Raw genomic sequence first — 14,951 nt, 5'->3', positions numbered from 1 at the left:
ATCAATCCCTTCTTAGAAGCATCTCTTTAGTACCAGATCATTAATATATGGCTTGCATTCTACATAATATTTAACCTCTATAAATACGTGCCATTGCTTTGAGGAGAAAGGGATGGTAAAACAGCATCTAATGACTTCTGGATTTAAGAAGAAAAACAGCAGACATGAAGAATACCGTCTATGTTTCTTTTTTGTAGACACAAAATATTGTCTACTCAACACTCCAGATCTTTACCATGAAGTTTCTCAATACTGATCTTCTCAATGTTTTTAATCAGTAATTAGCAGTCTCCTGATAACTGTTTTGCAAGGAAATTAAAATACTGTTATAATTACCACAGTAAACTATTTAAACAAGTAGATCTGTACGTATTTTACAAAATCAAACCAAACCAGTCTCCAACAGGGCAAGCTACTCCTCTTACTGTGAGATGTAGAGACAATTGCTAATGTCTACTGGACAGGCAATGATTACTTCTTGGGTAACAGTCAGCAGTAATCAAAGAATTGAGGTATTTATCACTTCATCATGAAGAGCCTCTCATTTTCTTTGCAAAACATGAAATCAGAAAACAGATGAGAGAAGTCAGATTAACTGATGATCAAGAAAAAGCTTATGGTTTCTTAGTGTTCCTGAACATTCAAGTGCACGTAGGCTACTCCTCCCTTCTCCTCCTCACTGCTTCCATGAAGACACTTATAACTAACACAAGCAAGTCCATCACTCTTGTTAATTATCATACCTCTCAGAATAAAACTCGGAGGCTAACAAGCAAATCTCTGAACAATCCACCAACGCACGCAAGATCCTTCACCAGCCACAACAGGCCATTATCTCAGAGCATTCATGGGCAGCACTTCTCTGGAATGAGGTCTCATCAAGAATTCCAAGCACCCATTCCTCCAAGTCTGTAGGCTCCACAATCTATGGAGACACCAGTGCAGCTGAGAAGCCAAAGCAAATGCTACTGTTTTGAATTTGGAAAACTCAATAGAAACTAAAAGACAACATCACTCAGGGAAGCTAAATAATACATTAACACTTTTTAAGTATATTTTATTTTAAACCAAAGAATCAAAGTGAACATGGGCTTCAATGCTGCAAAAGGAATTACTTAAGGCTGTCCAATAAAACTAAAATAACAACACCTGAAGCAACTGTTGCTTTTGATGAGATCTTATTTTTTTATAAGTAGAGACACTGATTTTGTTGTTTGATGTCAAGCTTTCTCCACATTCACACAAAGCAAAAACATTCTTTTTTTTTCTTCTTACATTATGCTACAGAAAGAGAATTAGACCTGAAAACAACGCCAACACATGCTACAATGCCAACTCAATACTGACCAGGAGAGAAAAACGGTACCCTCTGAATAATCAGCTTCACTTCTTACACTAGAAACTTCACTTTACCTAAAAAAACACTTGAAACTCCTGTTTCAAGAACTGAAAAAGCACAGCCTCTTCTAGCTTTTCAGACCTGATGAGATCACAGCTGGAGGACGCATGCCTGAAGCTCATACTTCCTCCTCCAGCATCATGTAGAATGTTATCAGTTTTATCAACACATCCCTTAAATTCAGAAGTCTGTTTTAATTGCATCTGGGAATGTAATTAAAACACGTCATTGAATCATTATAAACATCTGTTTTCAAGTTAATCCCCTCATATTTCCTTAAGCCTGTTATTTAACATAGACCCTTTTAGAAAAAGGTACGTTGCTATTTATTTTCAGTTGGGTTTTGTTCTAAAATCTGGCATGGCCAGAAGAATGGACTTGTGCTTTCACATCTCCTTTTGTACTTCCAAAACAGATGCTATTATGTTCTGTTTTTCCTGTTTCTTAAGCCTTAGTTTAGAATAACCAAAGGCAAGGAAGGTAAGAAGGTATGAAGCATCAGGCAGCACAGCTGCATAAGATGCCGTTTGCAGACAAGAGCTGTGGCCTGCTATGCCAAAGCAGACCACCTGTATTACTAATACTTTCTGTTTGTTTTATAGCTGCATCACCTCCTACTGTTTCTGGCTGCAACATTTTTAAGCGGATGGACGATCGGCCAACAATGACAGCCTCTACTGGATAACGTTATCTGCAGCTATGAAAACCTATTTTTAAATCTGAAGGATGTGATAAGGCTATGTATATGCTAGGAAGAAGTCTGAGCTTTTTTCTCTCGGTCTTTGGGGAAGATGAGAAGGCCAGACTGGAAAAAGCTTATGGATCAAAGGTCACTTTAAGGAGGTCAAAGTGTCATTTAAGTAATGAGGTGGGAAATTTGGAGAGAGGAAGATGGTTACAACAGGTACAGGAATTAAGATTTTTGTTCATCTGACCTAGCGCCTGTACAAACATCCATATCACTTCACTGCAGTCACCCTTTATTCAATGGCAAGAAACAGGCAATTCTGGGCTGAGATTCATCTAATCTATTACTTTTCGGAAAGGGTGGTCAGGCACTGGAATGGACTGCCAAGGGAGGTGGTGGAGTCACCGACCCTGGGGGTGTTCAAGGAAAGACTGGATGTTGTGTTGAGGGACATGGTTTAGTAGAGCTATTGGTAATTGGTGAACGGTTGGACTGGATGATCTTTTAGGTCTTTTCCAACCTTGGTGATTCTATGATTCTGTGATTCTATTTTGGATGTTTGCTTTCCATGTAGATGAATCACACCTTAGATGAACAAGTAGGAGGGACAGGCAGAAAGTAGTATGGGCTATGTACATGAACAAGGGAGAAAACCGAGAGAAAAAGATATACATAGGGAATCAGAGTCCTCAATGGGAAACTTTATCCTGATGGAAAAATTACCATCACCTCAATGTAAGTGAGCTGAAACTATGCAAATTATTGCTTACTTTAAATTGTTCTGATTTTAAATAAATCTTAGGAAATGAAGAACTTAGATTATGATTTCCCATCATACAAGCCTAAAGATGAGATACATAGCTTTGTTCTATCTCCTAGACATTCTCTCTGAAACAGCATATTTTCCAGGAACTGCATGGATCTCAAAGCAATCTCTGTTGTCCTCCAAGTGCAAAAACAGAGAAGGAATGGTGCTATGCAGGAAGTGCAACATGGGAGGAGACTCTGAAGAGGAAAGCTCTTTATCACTTGCATAGGAACCAACTACAGATTAATACGATGACCCTTGCCAGATGTACCATGATACTTCGCCTCCGTACAGTCAAGTTTGCAGCTTTCAAGCAGCCACAGCTCTTTTGCATTGCTGGCCAGCCTGTTATATATTTGGTGGCATGCATTTTTCTTCCTCCTCCCACGAAACATCAGCCCAGAAGCAGAAGCTCAATTTAGCAGAATGAATTGCTCCATTTTGTGACAAGCATTTCCGTTCTGTTTCTTTCTCCCAGACTGTCTGCAACTGATAAGTTTAGTGAATCATGCTAGCAAGTCAGTATCAAACAAGAAAAAAAGATTATGTCCCTTTAACATCACACAAATGAGTGTGCTATGCAGACCAAATATTTGCCTACAAGCGAGCAATTCATTTATTAACAAAAAGTCCTAAAAGCGTGCTACTGATGAATGGATCTCCCAAGCCAGCCCACACAGGCCACGAATCCCAGGCCTCGGGGTGCTCAGCCCCAGTGACATGCTGAAAAGGCTGCTGATGGAAGAAACTGCTTTGCAGTTCAGCTTCTAGCACATCTGTCAAACCTCAGCTACAGACTTCTGCATTCTGCTCTGTTTTTCCACGTCCAGCTACTTTCCTGGCAGTTGAGAGCCATTGGAACACATACAGGAACAATACAAACAGCCAGATTAGCAGCCTGCGAGGGAGACAGCGGCCATATTTGGAAATGCACCATTTCTGGAAACCACAGATAGCACCAAAAGAACACCAATCAGAGCCAGTTCCTGGGCACTCACCTCTCTGACAGAAGTGTATTTTTCGAGACATAATGTGGTTCACCTTCCCACAGCATCAGTCAGCCTTCTTTGGCTGAGTTTCAGCTGCCAGGTTTCCTACTAGCTCAAGCAGCAAGACTGCATAGGCTTCACTCTAGCTCAAATCTTACACTGTAGAACACAGGCATAAGGAAAATCTGATAATATTCTCACTGTTTACTTAAGGCAGATGACGTTGAAGATCTCATTCCAGGGAATACAATGCTCTTCAAGTGACTGAAAACCTTGTAAACAGGTAACCAATGAGATCAGCACTGATATTAAAATTCTAATTCATAGCTGAAATGCTTCAGAGAGTAAAAAATGCTTAGGATTTCATCTCATAAGTAATTAATTATGAAATAATATTTTCTGTTTAGACATACTTAAACTGGTCACGTTTTCTGAGAACTGTGAAGATTTCGCACCCCGTGCTGCTTTTGTTCATATTCCAATCTGGACTGAATTGCGATACCAATTCCCAGTTCAAACACCAAATTTGGTTACGCCGATGGGATGTCCCTGTCACACAGGTAGTTCTAAGTGACAGCTGAATCTCCTGCCTTCAGACAGTCCCTCCCTCCCTGCACAAACTTTCCCACGGTGGAGATTGATCTGTGTGTAGCAAAGGCTGCACTTCCACCTGTTCACGCACTTATACAACTCATAAAGCCAACAAAAGAGCTGGATCAATCCATGTCTCCAGTTTCATATCACACCAAATACGGGAATAGGGAGGTGGTGCCAACTGCAGGATACTTATCTCAAATTCCTCTCATATTTTCTTCTCTCCTCAGAATGTCAAAATAGCTGCCTAGCTGCATTACTATTCCCCTACGTTTACTCTTTAGATAGGGCTGTACTGGGTTACCTGAACTCTCCTTTTGTGTAAAATATCACCAGAGGAAACCACTGCTATTTTTCAGTTAACTGCAACACTTAGTCAAAATATTTCTTAACTGATGTTGCAGTCCATTAACAGCTTGAAAAAAAATGATGTTGCTACAATTTCTGATTTATAGCTAGCTAGATCAAAAATTTTTCTTTTAAAGATTGTCTTATTTGCTTCTGTTATATTAGGTTTATTTTAGATTATGGACACATGTGGCTACACTGGAAAAAAAAAAAAAAGAAAAAAAGAAAAAAGAGAAAAAAAATAGAAAAGTGAAATCTTTTTTTTTTTTTTCCCCTTAAATAAATACAGCAGTATGAAAAGTTTTGTTATTTCTATATATGGCAACACCGTATTTAAACAAAAAGATAAATGTTGTTTGCAAACATAAAAACCAAAACATCTTGTCAACTAAAAAATAGATCAACCATGAGCTGAAGAGTGGAGTCAAAACTTGCTGACTGCACTGAACATGGCAGCTTTAAATTCAAGGAAATGGCCATTAGGAAAAAGCAACTCCTTCATAAGTCCACATGCATTTCCTTTGATCATAGTGAATGAAGAAAAATCAAACAAGCCCCATTGCACTACTGAAGCATTCTTTAAAAATATTTCTGATATTTTTTTTGAACAATTGTATTTATTATTCTTAATATTTTATTCTTTGAATATGGGTAACATTTGTATTTCAACAGTTTTAGAAACTTCTGTTTAATCAAATCGCTAATCTGCTGACAAATTCACCGATTCTTGATCAAAATCTACTAGCTATTCATTTTTAAAGGTTGCACTTTTCCTTCATTAGTGTTTGAACTGCAGCAATTGTTACAGTGTAAGTGCAATGTATTCTCTCTTGTCATCAGAGAAAGTCAGTTTAAGTGTGGCATTTGAACAGAAAACATCACTTCAAAAGGAATCAACTCTTACAGCTAGATTGAAGTGAATCACAGAAACTATTACTTTGAAGACAATTAGCTCCCATTGATAGTTAGAATGGTATCGGTGTGACTTCTCGCTCTAAGTGCATTTAATCACTGGGAACCTTGGCACAAGCATTTGCACAAGTACTGTAAGGAAGCAGCGGACATCTGCTGCGCCTACAAGGGCTTTAGAAGGGCTACAAGCTTTATTAAAAGTGGTAAAGTGAGAGAAGAGTGCTCTGGTACATAGTTGCTCATAGAGGTTACTCCCATAACCTCTGCTGTAAGGAAAGTAACTTCTTTTTGGTGATGTCTGTACAATAGGACTGGCTGTAATCAAATATCTAAACAACGTTAAATCTTGCACAATGGTATTTCAGGCAGTAAACTGCCATTTCATCTTACCTGTATGTTAATTTGAGTGAGATTTGCTTAAAGTTTCTTAAATGTAAGAATCAATTGACTCTTAGTAGTCAATACAAAGCTAACCATCCTGGACTGACTGATGAACTTCAACCTACAAAACAGTTCAGGAAAAGGAACATCTACCATGCCTTCATTTTCAGGACTTAATGCAGAGAAAAGAAATCAAGCACAGCTCTCATTTCAATTGTAAAACCATCAATTTCAGATGTCTAAAGAAAGTTAAATGATGGAGAAAATATATAAAGAATATCATCTGATTTGATAATGCCAGCAAGTTCCAGTCTTTCCTTGTCTCCATAGTCCTCTTTATCCCCCAATAAAAGAAAAAAAAAAAAATGTTGGCCACTTATCTTCTTTTTTTTGTTTCCCAGGAAATTATTGCCAGGTTACACTTATCACTGTATTGGGAATTCCTTGAACCAAGGGGTAGCTTATTGGTTTTTCAGCCTCTGAGTCTCCAAGTTTGGCTCTGGTGAGCATTAACTGAAAGTTTCCATCATGTAGCAGCTATTTAAGACCCTTGGTTGTGTCATTTCCATTTTCTGAAGATCTGGCATTCACCAAGCACAGAAGAACAGTTCCATTCAAGATATCCCACGGTATCCCACCTGTCTCCAGCTGCCAGGCCAGGTGGAAACAGCTTTCCCCTCGGTCTTAGTTCATATCTGCCATGCTTAATAAATATTCCAAATGGCACTGGGTGCCTAGGTTTAAGCAATGAAAATGAGTACTACCCAGTAATCTCCAAAGGCTCATTAAACCTTATATGGATAAGATGAATGAAAATACTCATTCTGCTGAAGACCTCTATGGGATGCAAGCTGATGTACAGGTGTGGGACAGAAGGAAGCACAAGTGGTCCCCGCATATTCCCTGTTAATGTAAAGCTTTATATACTTATATTTATTTTATATATATTAATGTAAAGTTTTAATATATCTTTTAGAGATCACTTTAGACCAGATGAGAAATTTCCTCTATCAAACCTACACAGTGGAAAACTGGAATGTCAGATACTAATGCATCAGTGCATCAGGTATCTCTATTAATGAGGGATACTTTAAGCAAATCTCACTCAAATTAACACACAGTTAAGATGAAATAGCAATTTACTGCATGAAATACCACCGTTCACAATGAAATCTGAACTGATTACAATGATTCAACTTGGATTTTATTTATAATAATTGTACAAGTTTTAGAAAGTTAACTGACTCTGCACAAATAAATAACAACATTCTAAGCTGGAACTATTTTTTTTGTGGCTCTTAGGACATGCGGAGTTGTCTGTAGGTTTTGGCAGATTTCTGTTCTGTTTGGCTGGGAGATGTATTTGTTTTGTTGTTGTTGTTTTTATTATTACCAGAATCTTACAGGATGTTTATACAAAAACTGCAGACAGACCGCAGATCCTTGTCAGAGATCTCCAGCATATTCTGGCCACTCACAGCAATATTAGTTCAATTTTTTATGCTTAATGTTAATTATTTCAGAAAAAAATCTATATACATTTTTTTAATTAGCATTGATGGAAGTACTTCAGTTAAAAAAAGAAAAAAAAGTTGTAATAAAAAAAACAACAGTCACCTCTTCTTAGTCAAATGAGTCCCAGATTGCTGGAGATGAAATGTTTTATTGTAAAGATCTCTGAAATTCTTTTCTAAACTCCCTATGGGTCTGTCCTGGATGTGGGGTCATGGGAGTTCCCTGAAAGCTGTTCTGCAAACACAACTTTCCTGTCAATTGTTTGAACATCATTTTCACAAAGCAATGCAAAACCTGGGAGCTTCCAGTTAGTTCACAGGAAATATGAAGTTATTCCTGTTGGTCCATATTTGGACAAAAATTGACATCTATAGCTTTTCCTCTAAGTAAAATTCTTTACAGGAAACTCTGGAATGAATCAAGGTCTGGTTGAGAAGGACTGAAAACCATCCTATAGAACAGCCACTTTTGCAGCAAAATGGCAGCAAGCCAAGCTCCTTTATGGTGGGGCACTTTCTCAAATTGAGAAAAAGTATCCTTCTTAAAGGCCACGTAACCATCCTGCATCCTCTCTCATGGTTTCATTGGTCACCATGGTTTGCAGGACATAGACAGACCCTCAGAGCCTGTGTCCACACACATCTAATATGGTTGGTAGAGGTCCTGCACAAAGATGAAACAATGTGCACAGTGGCCCCTCTGGTGAGGTGGGTGCTGCTCCTCATCCTGTGCAGCCTGCCACCCTCTTGGCTGCTACCCTGAGAGAAAGGCAATTTCCCTTGAGCCACGTGCCCAGGGCCTTTGCCAGCCTTTCACTTTTATAACTGGTACTTGGCACCTACAAGGCCCTAATACATCAGGACGGCAGAGAAAAGCAAGTATGTAGGAGAGACACTGCCTCAGTGCTCCAACCCATCCCCAGGCCTTTCTGTAAACCTCAAGGCCAAGGAAATGCCTCAGGGGGATGTGCAGGAAACCAGTGGAGCAATTTTGCAAATGTTTACAGCAAGTTGGTGAGCCATGCTTTTCCCTTCCGTTAGCTGATGAACATGGATGTCAACATAAACAAACAGATTTGAAAGTAAAAAACAGTACAGCCCTGGGAAGTGGAGGGCTTCTCCCTTGGCCACCGGTTGCCTAGACTAAATAAACAAGGAGGTGAAATCCTCTTGGTGGGGACACGCACTGAACAATGGGAGAAAAGCCCAGGAAAAAAAAATAAATTCCTGGACCTTTAGGCCACGGCTCTGAGGATAAACCCAGGTGACATTCAGTCCAGCACAGATGAGGACAGCTGTGTTTTAAACAAATCACATGGCCCATGCACAGCTTTTCTTTTTGTGGGCTCTGAGTACTGCGCTTTAACTTACATAACTCCAATTTCCACCAGAGGAGGAAGTTATGAACCAATGCTACCCTGGTCCTGATCTTGCCCAGGAGGTATCCAGCCTCCATGTCCCATAAAATACATGAATGGCATCCATTTGCTCCTTCTCAGTCCTCTGTTCTCCATCACTGGTTCCTTATACCTTAGTCCTTCCTGATCAGATTCTGAGAATGACTTATGAAAAACCTGGCTCCATATGATGTGCAAAAAGATTTAGGTTTATGTACCCGTCCATAAAGGCATGTGCAGTGCCTGCAGTAAGAGCCCTGTACCTGTTCCTCATGACAGACAGGCTGCTACTGAAGCAGATGACTTGGGCAATCCTGTGTGGAGCCAGGAGCTGGACTTGATGACCCTTGTGACTCCTTCAGTTACTCTCTGAAACAGTGGCTGTACCTCCACAGTACACAACCCCATCTCACAAGAGCTGCAGCATCCTGTTTACACAAAGATTTGCCCCTGCTTGTGAAATGCCACAGCTTCTACAAAGAAAGCCTTGAGGGAAATCTCCAACAACCTCCATGGCATATTGAGAAGTACATGACTCGCTATTAAAATCCTTGCAGGAGGAGTCCCTCAGCTGGAATATTTAAAACCTATCAAATTTTACTAGACTTCATGCAATTTTTATTGTATGATTCTATCTAAAAGATTTCTTGAATTAAAAACATGGTCACTTCACATAAGCTTTTCTTCTAGATAGGATGTTAGCTCCCTAATCTCCTCAATAACATTGGGAAGAAGAGATAGGCTAGATAGTGATAGCCTCATTCTGGTCAGCAGACTCAACAAAGAATCATAAGATTGTTAATGAGTAATTAATACCTTTTAAAAACTGTAAGATATTCTGGAAACAGCAGCAGTAACCACAGCAGTTCGACATCCTTGTCAAACACTGGATTTAATGTGCATGCAGCATGTTTAGTCTGCTTAGCAGCCAGTCAAAATATACACACATACAAAATGTTTCATTTTATAAACCCACTTTCCTTCCACATAGATCTCAAGCCTCTACAAAACAGCTTCGTCCTACAGGAAAACCGCAACAATAAAAAGTCATACTTAATTGCTGCAGTGAAAGATTCTAGCCCGCTGTTGCAGACAGACAGTCCAAAAACCTATAAAATCACAGGCAAACCTAAAATTGGAACAATATTTCCTTAAGTGAAAACTGTTTTAGGACTGTTTGCCTTATAGTCTCATCATTCATTTTGGACTGCAAGCAGGAACAGGTGTTTATTTGCATGCGTTTTTCTCAAATATTCTAACAAATCAACAGTCAACAACCTACCTGGGCATCCTCTCTCATGCTCAGAGATATAACTTCAGTTCACTTAAATTAATAATTTTTGCAACAAATTGACAAAAGCCAGATTCCTCTTTAGACTCCTAAAAAGGAAGCATTGGAAGCATTGCATTTTTTGAGCAGGCCAGCAAGGATAATACTGACTATGTACTGCTTTCTCTTCAAGACACATCAGTATCTTTTCTGCTAAAGACCACACACTCCAGAAACTTCTCATTCATTTCCAGTCTCATTTCAAAGGACACTGCTCCATAAAGACACCACATGGATATGACTATGGCTGTTGAAGAGCCTCAACTTGCAAAAAATATAAATCTTAAATGCAAAGCTCATGGTTTTACAAAAATCCTCTATCAGTAAAGAAGTAAATACTCTACTGGTCAGAAGCACAAAGAAAACAAAACAAAGGTGGTATGGAGGTGGGGAGGGGAACCAACTATTTTTGTCTGTTCTTGCAAACAGTCCCAAAGGCCTCTTCTTTTCTCTCTGAGAAGCACCAGATAAACACTCAGGGGTACCAAGTAATACTTTGTCCAAGTGGTATTGTCTTTTAGGAAAGGGTTTGGGGAGAAGAAACAAGCAGATTTAAAAAAGCAAAAGGAAAACAAAACATAACAATGAGAAAAAGAGAATTCAACCCCCAAATCAACTTCAAATCTTACTACCAGGACAGATAGTTGAGAATCAACCACCAAACCACTGCTTCACTTCACAAATCCGGTTCTCAAGGACTTTATGATGCCCTATGACTGAAGCAGAACCTCATATTCATAAAAATGCACTTGCTCTACATCCTCCACAGATGTGAGAAGCAGGAAAATCTCCTCAGAGATCAACAGCCTCTCTCTTTCACAAGCATTCTTGTGCACCTGTGATTTGACTTTCTTGTATCTGACTTCAACAAAAAGAATGAGGATGAACAGCCTAAACTGTGGATTGCAAAGCTCCTAAAAGGATTAGGAGCTACAGGGAAGAGGTCATGTCACCTGCTTCCCAACAAGCAGTATTACCGCTGCACTGGTAAAATGCAAAAACTCAAGTTACTAGTGAGCATTATGCTTGTAAGACTGAGTGGGTTGGATGCCTTTAGGGACATTGGTGATCTCATTTATCCCATAAGCAGCAAACTTACATGGGAAGGAAGAAATTCTACCCAAGGTGAAGATCAGATAGTCTACATCACACACTTTTTCGCATGAAATTCCACACTTCAGTAGGTTTCAGCTCCCACTTGATCCAGTTCTTACTTATGAGCTTTAGGGCACGCAGAAGTTCACAGAAAGTTATTAAAGTGATCAGTGTAGCTTTTATTGCCCTACTGTCCTAAAGTTAGAGACATATAACCATTTGAGTTGGAAGTGGTCTACAAAAGTCACCTAGTCCAACCCCTCTGCAATGAACAGGGAAAATACCAATCCTAATCCTAATCCGCTACCTCAAACTGAATTCAGCCCTTACATAAAGGCACATAAAGAATATGCATACTGGGACAGACTATCATGCCAGCTCTTCCTACACTTCCTTCAGGTCTTCCAGAAAACGTTCTCACCTGCAATTTGATTGTGAAATTCCAGATGCACGATAAACTGTAAATACTGTAAGTAAGTATGTCCATTAAAGACAAATTTGTCTCAAAATGAGGAGCTAACAACTATCCAGAACATTTTTCAAAGAGTTTAATTTTCTTTTTCTGCCCTTCAAATCAATTTTTGCAATGTGGCTAGTCAATTGAATTCTTTCAGCATTTTTAAAACATAGCCACAAGGGAAAATACGCATTACCCACGTGTACTTGTCTGACCCAAATGGAAAACAGAAACAATTTTCTCAAAACCACTTTTTTATTAAAAATTTAAATGTTGGAACATGACCACAATAGAACAAAATAGTGACAGGAAATATTATTTTAGTGTGCAACATTTGTCAGACGCAAAAGGAAACAAACTTGTCAGACTTCTCTTTCTTTTATGTTTCTTTGTTGACTAGACAGGAAGTTGACAAAAATTGTTGGGTTTTTTTCTTTTGTCCTTGTAAAACATACAACGTAATTTTTATTGTAACATTTCAGCCTCTGACTGCATTCAGTAAATAAAAACTGCCTCACGAGCATCCAGGAAAGTGTTTCATATGTGACAGCTTACAAAAATGCTGAACTAATTGAGTACAAAACTAAAAGTAAGTAGCTCTTGCTGCAGAAATGGAAATAACATGATTTAAAAGAAAATCCATTATTTTCTTTGGCAACTTCCTGAGAAGCCATAGCTGAGCAAAATGAAATATTTGCCTAACCTGCATTCCACAGGTAAAGGCCAGCAGAAATGCAAACACTGATGAACATCGACATTTAGCTGAAAATATTTTGTGAGTTGTTTATTTCAAAACAGTAAGAAGCAGCCAGGTAATGTTCAGCTACAAGACTGCTTCTACTTATTAGTGACAAGCAAGCAGACACAAGTAGGCTTCAACAGACATGTATGTTATTTAGAATTAAAAACCAACTGGAGCACAGTAAGCTCATCCATCCAGTAAAAGCTCCATACTAAACACTGAACATCATATTCTTTGGGGAAAAAAAAGAAAAGAAAAAAAAAACCTTACATTTTCTGAAATGAATACACGAGTTAATATAGCAAATGGTAGAGAAGGTAGGGAATAGAGCTCTTCCAAAAAATATCCTCCCATTAAGAGGCTCAAGGCAAAGGGCAGCATGTAGGACACAAGTATGGCTCCTCCACCCCCACAGCCCTTAACAGGTGAGCACAGTCTTGGGGGGACCTGTTGCAGGTTTGCCCTCTCCTTCCTGCAGGCCTAGCCCTGCTATTGCATTACCACTTGCATGCATCAAAACCATTCAAGAACTAAATTATATGAGGACTTTAATACAGCGACATTTTTTCCCACCATGTTCTTAACAGCCAATTTTAGCTTCTCAAACTAAAATGATGTTTGAGTCAATCAAGAAAATGATGCAAGAAAAACCAGAGGCTGAACAACTGAGGGCCTGTACTTTCTGTCGGTCTAATGTGAGAGATGTCAAACTGACAAGCTTCTCAAGTACTGCAATTACCTGAGGCACTTATCATTTGCTATTGATCATTCTGCTTTTTCCAAGACCGTAACTACCACTATCTAAGATACCCCCATTTTTATTGGTTTACTGGGAACCTAACATTAGTTTGTTACACATGGTGCTCTCTTTTGTTTTTTTTCTAGAACAGGTTGACTTCAATTTTTGACTTTAATTTGCAAAGAACTGAATTGATTACAGCAGTCAATTGTAATGCTAGCTTAGACCGGCTTCTAGTTTGTGAAAAACGATCATACCTTGTGGCACTATCAACATGGATTCATGCCATAATTTGCAAATTTCCAGGCACTCACGTGTTGAAAAGGAATTTCCCAGTGCTCTCTGCTAGAGCATTCCCAGCCTGTGAACAGCTCTGGTTGATGTCACAGACGGAACCAGCAGTATGCAGTGTTTGTAGTTTTGCTAAAGAAAAGATAGATTTCTAATAGCAAAAAATGGATTCTGTATCTTACAGTATATGTTCATGAAATCTGCCATAAGTTCCCAATTATTATCCTCAGATAATGAAAAATCACCTTGAGTGATGTACACACGAAATGTGAAGGCTAAAAACAGTCCTAATTGACGAGCATTTCACTGACATTTCAGTGCCAGATGTAAAGCTGTTCACAAGCTATAAATTAGTCTAGCTGTTTCAGAACATTCTGACTAGATTCACTAATTGAAAAATATTCAGTTTACTGCAAGAAATGCAAACATTGACAATTCTGAGTAACAAGTGTCCTCAAAAAAACAGGAATAAAAGTGATAAATGTAAGCAAAACCACCCAAAGTCACATCACGAGACCGCCTTCAATGCCAGCACATCTGCAGAAGTTGTATTAAAACTCAAAGTTCAGAACATGTCATTCTCATGGTAACATCCTTTATGCGCCAGATGTATTCCCAAATCATTCCCTAGAACAGACAACACTTTTAACCACACTTCTAAATAACACTTAACAAAAAAATCCCATTTATGCTGCGTGAAGAGTTAAAAACAACACATAATTCTCAAAAGCACTACATCTACCTATTAAAAGTGCCTCATTAACAGAAAGGCTGTCTGTGCCGCCCCCATATAACACTATAAAACATACCAGCTCTTTACAGATAAGTAGCAAATATTCGTAACTACCAAAGATCCTTTGGGTTTTGATACTCTTACTCAGGCTTGTAGTTATGTGAGTTTATGAAAAACTTGTAGATTTTTATTTCTTTTTAATAATTAAAAACTGTCATTCCCCTTTGATTGTCTTACAGGTTGGAAATCTGCAACCTACAAAGAAACCGGAGGGTAATTATTAAAAAATAAATAAACAAACATTCCTTTTAAAATAAAATCACGCCTTGGGCCCAGCTTGCATTTCTTGCATGTGGATAATGGTAACTTCTATCAGATTTGCTCATGGATCATTTATCTCACTGATGTAATTCAACAGTTGAAACAAATGTGAAAGAATTGAAGCTCTTAGGGCAGATTTGGTATGTTTGATAAAGTCATTTTAACCAAAGTTAATGTAAGCACAAATTTTGCAAGGGATTTAGTCTCTTAATT

The 14,951-nt window shown here is 38.6% G+C and overlaps 1 protein-coding gene across 1 annotated transcript in view; it reads right to left on the bottom strand.

Annotated features, from left to right (window-relative positions):
• COL4A1 (collagen type IV alpha 1 chain) overlaps positions 1–14,951 on the bottom strand; it is a gene marked incomplete at both ends in the record, with an annotated part of 109,986 nt that overhangs the window by 65,747 nt on the left and 29,288 nt on the right. The window lies entirely within an intron of this gene.

Source organism: Tetrao urogallus (genome assembly GCF_951394365.1).
Source record: "Tetrao urogallus genome assembly, chromosome: 1".
NCBI classification, from domain to species: domain Eukaryota; kingdom Metazoa; phylum Chordata; class Aves; order Galliformes; family Phasianidae; genus Tetrao; species Tetrao urogallus.
This window is presented reverse-complemented; position numbering and strand designations above follow the sequence as displayed.